Raw genomic sequence first — 9,685 nt, 5'->3', positions numbered from 1 at the left:
TAATACACCCTGCTGCCAGTCAGTGCATGTTGCTTTTTGCCATTCACTTAAAAATTCCCTTTTGTTTTATCAACAACTTCACCTCCGCTAAAAACAGGTTGTCAAGAATGACTACACCTGGCATTTTATTCATAAGGAAATTTCACATTACATCCATAGTACTTGGAAAGAGAATGTGGAAAGTTGACATTCTCTCAAATCCTTGTGCTTTACTTCACTTTTTTACATGAAAAATACTATTAACAAGTATTTATGTGATTGGCACCAGCAGTCGGATGTAAGATGTTATGCATTCAGCACATCTCAGCTGTGTAGCTATTGATCAAAATACTCTCCTTCCCCCCTGAAAAAAGCAGGGGTCACAATTTGGTTATGTGGTAGCTATCTTCATGACCAAGCCAATTCATGGTGACAGACTATTCTATTCCATTAATTTCTAACCCAACATGAGGCTGTGGGTGATAGAAATCAGATTACATTTTTAGATATATAATAAAACCCATTTTTTAGAGGCAATTCACTCATAATTAGTATTATCTAGATAAGAGCTAGGATGAGAATTTATTTCTACAAATTTTTTTTTTTTTAGTTAGCTGGGCATGGTGGTGCTCATCTGTAATCTGAGCTACTCTGAAAGTTGAGGCAAGAGAATCCTTTCAACCCAGAGGGTTGAGAATCCAGTAAGCCATGACTGATTATATCACACCTGGGCAACAGAGTGAGACTGAGACCCTGTCTAAAAAAAAAAAAAAAAAGACTACCCAATTAATGGTCCAAGTAAAATTTCATGGGTGAGATATCTGTATTTATTCTATCCACACATGGTAGAAAATCCATTTGTTCAAGTAAAAATTTTAGTTGTGACCAAATGCAAGATGCTTAAGTCTTCCAGCAATTATCGACTGTAATGTGATCTTAAGGATGAGATGTATTTATTTATTTATTTATTTGTTTATTTATTTAATTTTTCAGACAGAGTCTCACTCTGTTGCCCAGGCTGGAGTGCAATGGCACAATCTCAGCTCACTACAACTTCTGCCTCCCAGGCTCAAGCAATTCTCAGGTCTCAGCCTCCCGAGTAGCTGGGATTACAGGCATGCTCCACCAGTACCTGACTCTAATTTTTGCATTTTTAGTAAAGATGGGATTTCATCATGCTGGTCAGGCTGGTCTCGAACTCCTGACCTCAAATGATCCACCCGCCTCGGCATCCCAAAGTGCTAGGATTACAGACATGAGCCACTGCACCTGGCCAAGAATAAAATTTAAAGAGCAAATCCAAACCAAACAGTGGGATTATATGGGTTATCATGAGTAATATTTCTTTCTAGGAAGAAATCAGTAGCAAAACAGATTCTTTGTAATTTAATATAGTTATTCAGATAACTTTATCACACACTTGTGAATCACTGAGAAGCAATAGGAATTGGCTGAAGATTCTAGACTTGGAAGTAGGAAGTTTGGCTTCAGTCCTGAAGATTTTCTGGATTACTTTTTAACCTTGATAAAGTACTCTTAACATTTCAAGCCTTTTTGTAAAGAGAGGAGTAGTTTTCATGATCATTAACCTTTTGGATTGTGAAAACATCTGAGTCTAGGATGAAAGCTGATGACCCATTTACCCAGAAAAACACAGGAAAGAACAAACCCAAGGTGTAAGGAGACTCAAGCCAACCAGAAACAACACTGCCAGTTATTTTTTCTGTGCATATACATTTATTTGTATATGTTCTACAAAATATATTTTATATGCATAGTTTTGTACCTTTCTATATGTTCCATTTACAGTTCTGTAACTTTTTTTCTTTCATAATGCATGGATATTGAAATTTGTTGATTTACTTTTCTGCCTCAAATGAGAGGCTCATATAATTTTCCTTTGTTAGCTTGTTGATAAGGTAGATTATACTGATTGGTTTTCAAAAGTTGAACTAGCCTTCCATACCTGAAATTAATCATATTTGATTTTGATGCATAATTATTTTTATACATTTGTTGGATTTAGTTGTATAGTATGTTATTGAGAATTTTGGCCTCTACATTCATGAAAAGTATTAATCAGTATGTTTCTTTGCTTACAATTATCTATTGGTTTTTTGGTATTAGGTTAATTGTGGTTTCATAGAATAAATAGGAAATGTTATTCCTCCTATTTTCTGGAAAAGATTGTAGAAAATTGGTATCATTACATTGTAACATGTTTGATAGAATTAATCAGTGAACCAACTGGCCTGGTGCTTTCCTTTTTGAAAACTTATATTTAACTCATTTTATATTTATAGGACAATTTAGAGTATTTATTTCTCTTTGTGGCAATTTTTTGTCCTTCAAGGAATAGGTCCATTCCATCAAAGTTATGAAATTGGTAGGTGAACAATTATCAATAATATTGCTTTATTTTTGTACTACTATCCATGGATCAGTAGTGATGACCACGCCCTCATTTCTGATATTGGTAAGTTGTATCTTTCCTTTTTTCTTGGTTAGCCTAGCTAGATATTTACAAATCTTCTTGATCTTTTCCATGAATCAGATTTTGTTTCATTAATTTTCTCTATTGTTATCTTGTTTCAGGCTTATGTCTTTCTTCTGTAATTCTTATTATGTCATGTATTTTCTTGCATCAGGGTTAGTCTTTTCCTCTTTTACAGTTTTAAAAGTTTAAACATAGGTTATTTATTTTAGATCTTTCTTCTTTTTTAACATATTTATTTCATGCCAGAAATTTTCCTATAACCATCACTTTCATTATATTTTATAAATTTTGATGTTATACTTCTACTTTTGTTTAGTTTTAACAATTTTTTATTTCTTTTGAGATCTTTTTATGGCTCAAGAGTTATTTAGCGGTTCTATTTTTTAACATCAAAATATTTGAGGATTTTCAGGTCTGTGATTGCTTCCTTGCTTAATTCCATGTCATCTGAGAACATATTTTGTATAATTTCTTATATTTTAAATTTCAGAAGGTGTGTTTTACTACCCTGCATATTGTGTATCTTGGTAAATGTTCCATGTGAAATTGAAAAGAATGTTTATTTTGATGTTGGGTAGAATATTCTTTAAATATCAATTGGGTCAACTTGTTGATAGTGTTACTCAGGTCAACTATATTTTTACTTGTTTTTTGCCTACTTAATCCTATTAATTATAACATGTGGTTTTGAATTCTCCAAGTGTAATAATTGTTTTGCCTTTTTTACCTTTCAATTCTATCAGCATTGTCTCATGCATGTTGACACTCTTATTAGAGGTATACATATTTAAGATAGTTGTTTTTCTGAAAAATGGACATTTTTTCAATTATATAATGTCTCTCCTTATTGCTGATAGTTTTTCCTGTTCTGAAGTCAGCTGTCCGATATACATCTGTCTACTGCAGCTTTCTACTGATTATTGCTAACACAGGATATCTTTGTTTATACTTTATTTTAATCTAGCTAAATGTTTGTTTTTAAAATGAGATTTCTCACTAAAAACATATAGTTTGTTGGGTCTTGAGTTGTTATTTTAATCCACTCTCACAATCTCTGTTGTTTAATTGGTGCATTTATTCATATTTAAGGTGCTTATTGATATAGAAGGATTAACAGATAACATGTTTGTATGCTAACATATTTAAATTGTTTTCTATTCCATTGTATTTGCTCTTCGTTTCTCTTTTCCTTGTTTATCTGCCTTCTCTACTTTTAATTGAATATTTTCTATAATTCAATTCTTCTGATTTTTTATTCTTAGTATATCAATTATACTTCATTGTTTAATAATTGCATATTTTTCAAGAACCTATGATATTTATTTTTAACATTACACATAACTACACTTCATGGAGATGTATCCTTTATGATATTTCTGTCATTTATTTAATTTTACTTGGCATAATCACACAAAACGTTGTTAGTATTATTGCTTAAAATACCTATCTTTTGGATCAATTAAAGTTAAGAAAAAATATAGTTTTTATTCTACTTTCATTTACCCTTCCAACACCTTTTTTTTATCTAGATCTAAGTTTCTGACATAAATTAACTTTTTTCTGCCTGAAGAACTTCTTCAAATGTTTTGTGAGGACAAGTCTGCTGAAAAGATTTCCTCCATTTTATTTTCCTAGAATAGCCTTTACTTATCCTCACTTTTGGAAAATAATTTTGCTAGATATATTTTTCTCTGTTTAGTTCTTTTCATGGTTTATGACAAAAAATGTGCTGTAATCTTTATCCTTATTTCTTCATATGTAAAGTGGATTTCTCTGCATCTCTTCTCCCTCTTTTTGTTTCTTTCAAGAGTTTCTCATTTTCTTTTGTTTTCTTCATTTGAATTAGAAATGTGCAGGAAGAATTTTTGTGGTTATTAATCTTGCTTAATATTCTTAAAGCTTCCGATAACTATTTTTGCGTCTATTATTAATTTTGGAAACTTGTCAGGCATTAATACTTCAAATAATTATTCTGGTATTCCTTGGTATTCCAGTTGTGTATGATATATCTTTTGATATTATTGTACTGTTTGGGGCTCTTCTTTTTCTGTTTTAATTCATTCTTTTCCATTTTCTATTTCTTTTTTTGTTTTGTTTTGTTTTGTTTTTTTTGAGACGGAGTCTCGCTCTGTTGCCCAGGCTGGAGTGCAGTGGCCGGATCTCAGCTCACTGCAAGCTCTGCCTCCCGGGTTCACGCCATTCTCCTGCCTCAGCCTCCCGAGTAGCTGGGACTACAGGCGCCCGCCACCTCGCCGGACTAGTTTTTTGTATTTTTTAGTAGAGACGGGGTTTCACAGTGTCAGCCAGGATGGTCTCGATCTTCTGACCTCGTGATCCGCCCGTCTCGGCCTCCCAAAGTGCTGGGATTACAGGCTTGAGCCACCGCGCCCGGCCTCCATTTTCTATTTCCTGTTTGCCTTTTAGTTTGGGAAGTTTTTTGTTGTTGTTTTGTTTTCTTGTGTTTTTTTGTACCTACCATCAAGTTTGACCTATTATCAATTAAAGAAATTTTTTATTCCCTGCTTTTATTTTTTATTAGTCTTTGGAGTTTCTCTCTCTCTCTCTCTCTTTCTCTCTCTACTTATGCATCTGTGCTTGTTGGTTGTCTACTTTTTCCATTAGAGTCTTAAGAAAATTGGCCGGGCCCGGTGGCTCAAGCCTGTAATCCCAGCACTTTGGGAGGCCGAGACGGGCGGATCACGAGGTCAGGAGATCGAGACCATCCTGGCGAACACAGTGAAACCCCGTCTCTACTGAAAATACAAAAAACTAGCTGGGCGAGGCAGAAGAATGGCGGGAACCCGGGAGGCGGAGCTTGCAGTGAGCTGAGATCCGGCCACTGCACTCCAGCCTGGGCAACAGAGCAAGACTCTGCCTAAAAAAAAAAAAAAAAAGAAAATTATGATAGTAATGTAAAAATCCCTGTCTGAAAACTGATAATGTCAATATCTGAATCTGAATCTAATGATTGTCTTGTCTATTTTCCCTCTTTATTGTGGTTTTAAAACAATATTTGTTAAGTTTTGCCTTTCAGTATGCCTTGTGTTTTTTTCTTGTTGTGATTATGGCTGTTATTAGGTTGAAAGCCATACATGCTGTATTGGATAATACTAAACGAGGTAAGTAGGCCTGTATTGTGAGGGTCGTGTTAATCTGACTAGAAGTTAGTTTGTGTTTATTATTTGTTATATGTATTAGTTCCAGTGACTTCAGATTCCCCCTTTTGACCTTGGACTTCTCTATATATCTCTCTCAGAGAGATTCTGTATTTTTTAATTATCTAAATAAACAGATTTTTAATAAATAGATTTAATAATTTAGATTAACAATTTAGATTTAATAAATAGATTTAATAAATAGATTATTTAAATAAACAGATTAAATAAACAGATCTTTAAAGCTTCCTGTAGTCATCCTTTTCTTCTAAGGATTTTGGTCAACCTTTTTATTCCCATCTAGTATTATTCCCCAGACATCTATATTGTTAAACAATTGCTGCTAATTGTTTTCAGCAATCACCCAGTGACAGGGATTTTCTTAATGGATGAACTCTATTGAATGAACTTTTTTTCCCCTATTTCTACTGAATGAGCTCTTTTAATATTGGAATGAGCTCTTGTCATCGCTAAGTGAAATAATCACAAGCCCTGTGAATAGACCTCTTCAGGGAGTTGCCAGGTCAAATAGTGACAATTATCTGATGATGGAGCTTTTTAACAAACTCCATTCCTACTATACCGACCCCGTAGCTGTTAAGTTGCAGTTCTTCACAACTACCATGATTTAAAAGCTATTGATTTTTAAGACAACAACAAAGCTGGTGAGTGGAGAATGGAAATAAAGCACATATTTTTAAAAAAGAAAAAAAAAAAAACAGAAAATTAATTATCCTTACCAAATTTTAACAATTTTACTTGAATAAATTTTCCTTAGCTAGTATTAGTTAAGAGTTCTAAAACAGTTGATTTTGGCCATTTTGGCCAATGTTCTCTCATTGTTTTGTAGAGGATTATATTTTGGAGTTTCTAACTCCACAATTCCAAAAATTTCACTCTGCGTTGTTCTATCAGTCAGTTCTCACATTGCTATAAAGGAATGCCTCAGACTGAGTACTTTATAAAGAAATGAGGTTCAATTGACTCACGGGTTCACAGGCTGTACAGGAAGCAAGGCTGGTGAGGCCTCAGGAAACCTACAATCATGACAGAAGGTGAAGGGTAAGCAGTCATGTCTTACATGGCCAGAGCAAGAGGAAGAGAGGCAGGGGGAGGTGCCACACACTTTTAAACAATCAAATCTCATAAGCACTCATTCACTATCATGAGAGCAGGAGTAGGGGGAAATCCACTCCCATGATTCAATCACCTCTCACTTGATTACACCTCCAACATTGGGGATTATAATTTGACATGAGATTTTACACAGCCTCCCAAAGAGCCATCTAAATAATGAGATACATATATGTACATACATATATCTCATCATTTTGAGCTGCGAACTTTTAATGGAGGCAATAGAAACACTAAATTTGAATAAAATACGTGTCATGCTCAAAGGACTTTGTCTCAAAACATCATGTTGTAAACATCACGTTATTTATGTAATTATGTATAAGAATTTTGGAATAGAAACAATATTATTTTTATAGCAGTAAGTACAATAGTTTGTGGCACGTTTCTGTTGCTTTAGCTTTTCGTAATTTCTTTTTGCGATTGTTTACAATATCCATTCCCTAAGACGCCCTTGAAAAACATATCTATACACTGAACAAATATTCCAGAAAATATAAACACATCGAGTTGTCACAGGGTGAAGCTCAAAATTGGGGTTCAGCCTGGAAGGCCATGTGGGTTTTTGGCACAGGAAGGAATTCAAGAGGAAGCCAACAATAAACTGAAATCAAGTTTATTATGAAAGTAAAGCAATAAAACGTTGGCTGTTCCATAGACCAAGCAGCCCCAAAGGCTGCTAGTTGGCTATTTTATGGTTATTTCTTGATTATATCCTAAACAACGAGAGGATTATTCAATGGTTTTCCAGGAAAGGGGCTAGGATTCTCAGAACTGAGGGTTCCTCCCCCTTTCAGGCCATACGGGATAACTTTTGAACACTGTCATGGCATTTGTAAACAGTCATGGTGCTGCTGGAAGTGCCTTTTAGCATGCTAATACATTGTCATTAGCGTATAAGAAGGAGTTAGGACAGTCATGGGTCACTTTTCTTGTCATCTTTGTTTTAGTGGGTTTTGGCTGGCTTCTTTAAAGCATCCTGTTTATCTGTGGGATCTTTGTGACCTGTAGCTTGCAAGACCAGCCCTGCCTGGAACTCCTATCTCAGAGTTATGAAAATGGCAAAATGTCCTTTAATAAGTGTATGTAATTACTAAAGCAATGCTATTAAGTACCAAGTGACTGCTTTTCAGCAAATGACCGTCACAGTATGTACACTGCAGAAATGTTCAAGTTTTAGCTCTTTAATATGTGCTTACTTTTAATTAAAGAAGAAGAAATAAGTCACTGATGTCAGACAGCTGATAGAAAGCCTGTGATACAATCTCATGCACTGTGTTAGATGATGTGTGAAACAGACAATGATGCATTTTTTTTCTGAAAGATGAATCCTAGCCTTGTACTAGCGATTCACAAAAATTCAAGCTCCCTTAACCATTTGGTGTCTTCCCAGACACAGGACTTAACTCCAGTCAGAATCCTTACTGTAGTACATATCAAATCTGTTAGAAAGTAGACAAATTCAGCACACTGAGAAGATAGCATTTAATGAAATTAACAAGTGAAGCAATACTTATGTAAAGGGTATGCTAATGCCATTACTTCATATTTTAGTTTTTTATGGAAATTTCCAAAGAAACTCATCCTGATAGATTTACTAGGCAGCTTATCATACTATGTGAGCATAGACTCCTGATAATTATCTTATTTTCCAAAACATTGTTTGATCATATATCCCTAATTGCTAGAATCACAAGTGGAGGGAGGCGTAAGGGCAGATGTTCCCTTAAAAGCAAATTCAAAAGAAAAGAGTAATTGCAAAAGGATTCCTTGGCATTTGTCTTGAGAATTTTCTTTAGAATAACACTCATCTTCAAGTCAATGCATGAAATTTCCTTCCAGTGTAGGAAAAATTTGAAAAAATGAGAGGGACCATTGTAATTTTCAATATATTACTGGGTGGTAGTATGTGGGTGTTAATTAATTATTTGTTTTTACACCTAGTGAGTCACCTCTTATTAAGGAATAAAGAGTTCATAAAACTTTCTCATCAGTGCTAATCTGTTACCAAGAAATAATGAAGTGGATAAATATTACTTAAATTTTGTTATATCCCACCTACAAAGAAAATAAGACTAAAATCATGATGCTTCTCCTTTATTTCTAGCCATTGTAATTTTTTTCAAAATTTTTCAACAAATAAATATGTTTTAATATCCTATTGCTTTTAAAAATCAATCCAAAAGAATTAGACTGGCTCAATTATATGAATACCACCTTCATTTCAGCAACTTGTAGGGGTAGCAATAAGACTCACTACAGGCGTAGTCTATGACCTAGTCATTTAATATCAATTTTGGACAATCACACAGAGGTGTCACTTACCTTTCCAAGCACATCAATTGGGCATACAGAAAAAGCTGTGAAATAAACAGCTTTTCATTGTTTTTACTTGCCAGTTTTTTTTCAGAATTCTCCAGCAATATAATTTCTTATTGAGTAATCACATTTTTCTTTCACGTCCATGTCACCAGCGGCTCCAGCAAATCCATGCTGGAGCCTCAGTTTGCTCTCCTGACCATCATCTTTAGGCATGAAGTAACCTGAGTAGATTATGGAGGCAGAAAATGGTCCCGATGTTGGCTTTCTCTCTGCCTCTTGTCTGTACAAATAATTTCTCTCCTAAGTAGTTTAGCACACTTGTAACTTTCTATTCTACTGCTTCACTCAAGTTGCAGCACTTTGCATGTGAGTGTGTATGATGTTGCTGGGAAAAATGAGGAGAGGCATGCTATTCTGAAATAACGTTTCAGAGAAAGAACGTATCCTAATGACAGACGAAGGATTCATAAATCCTTCATGACTTTAGAAGCCTATTGCTTTAAAAATTCAATCCAAAAGGATTAGACTGGCTCAATTACATGAACGCCACCCTCATTCCAGAAACTTGTAAGTGTAGCAATCAGATCTACTACAGGAG

The sequence above is a fragment of the Rhinopithecus bieti genome, unplaced genomic scaffold, assembly GCF_001698545.2.
Source record: "Rhinopithecus bieti isolate Rb0 unplaced genomic scaffold, ASM169854v2 scaffold_1295, whole genome shotgun sequence".
Taxonomy (NCBI): Eukaryota; Metazoa; Chordata; class Mammalia; order Primates; family Cercopithecidae; genus Rhinopithecus; species Rhinopithecus bieti.
The sequence above is the reverse complement of the archived record's forward strand: the minus strand, read 5'-3'. Positions refer to the sequence as shown.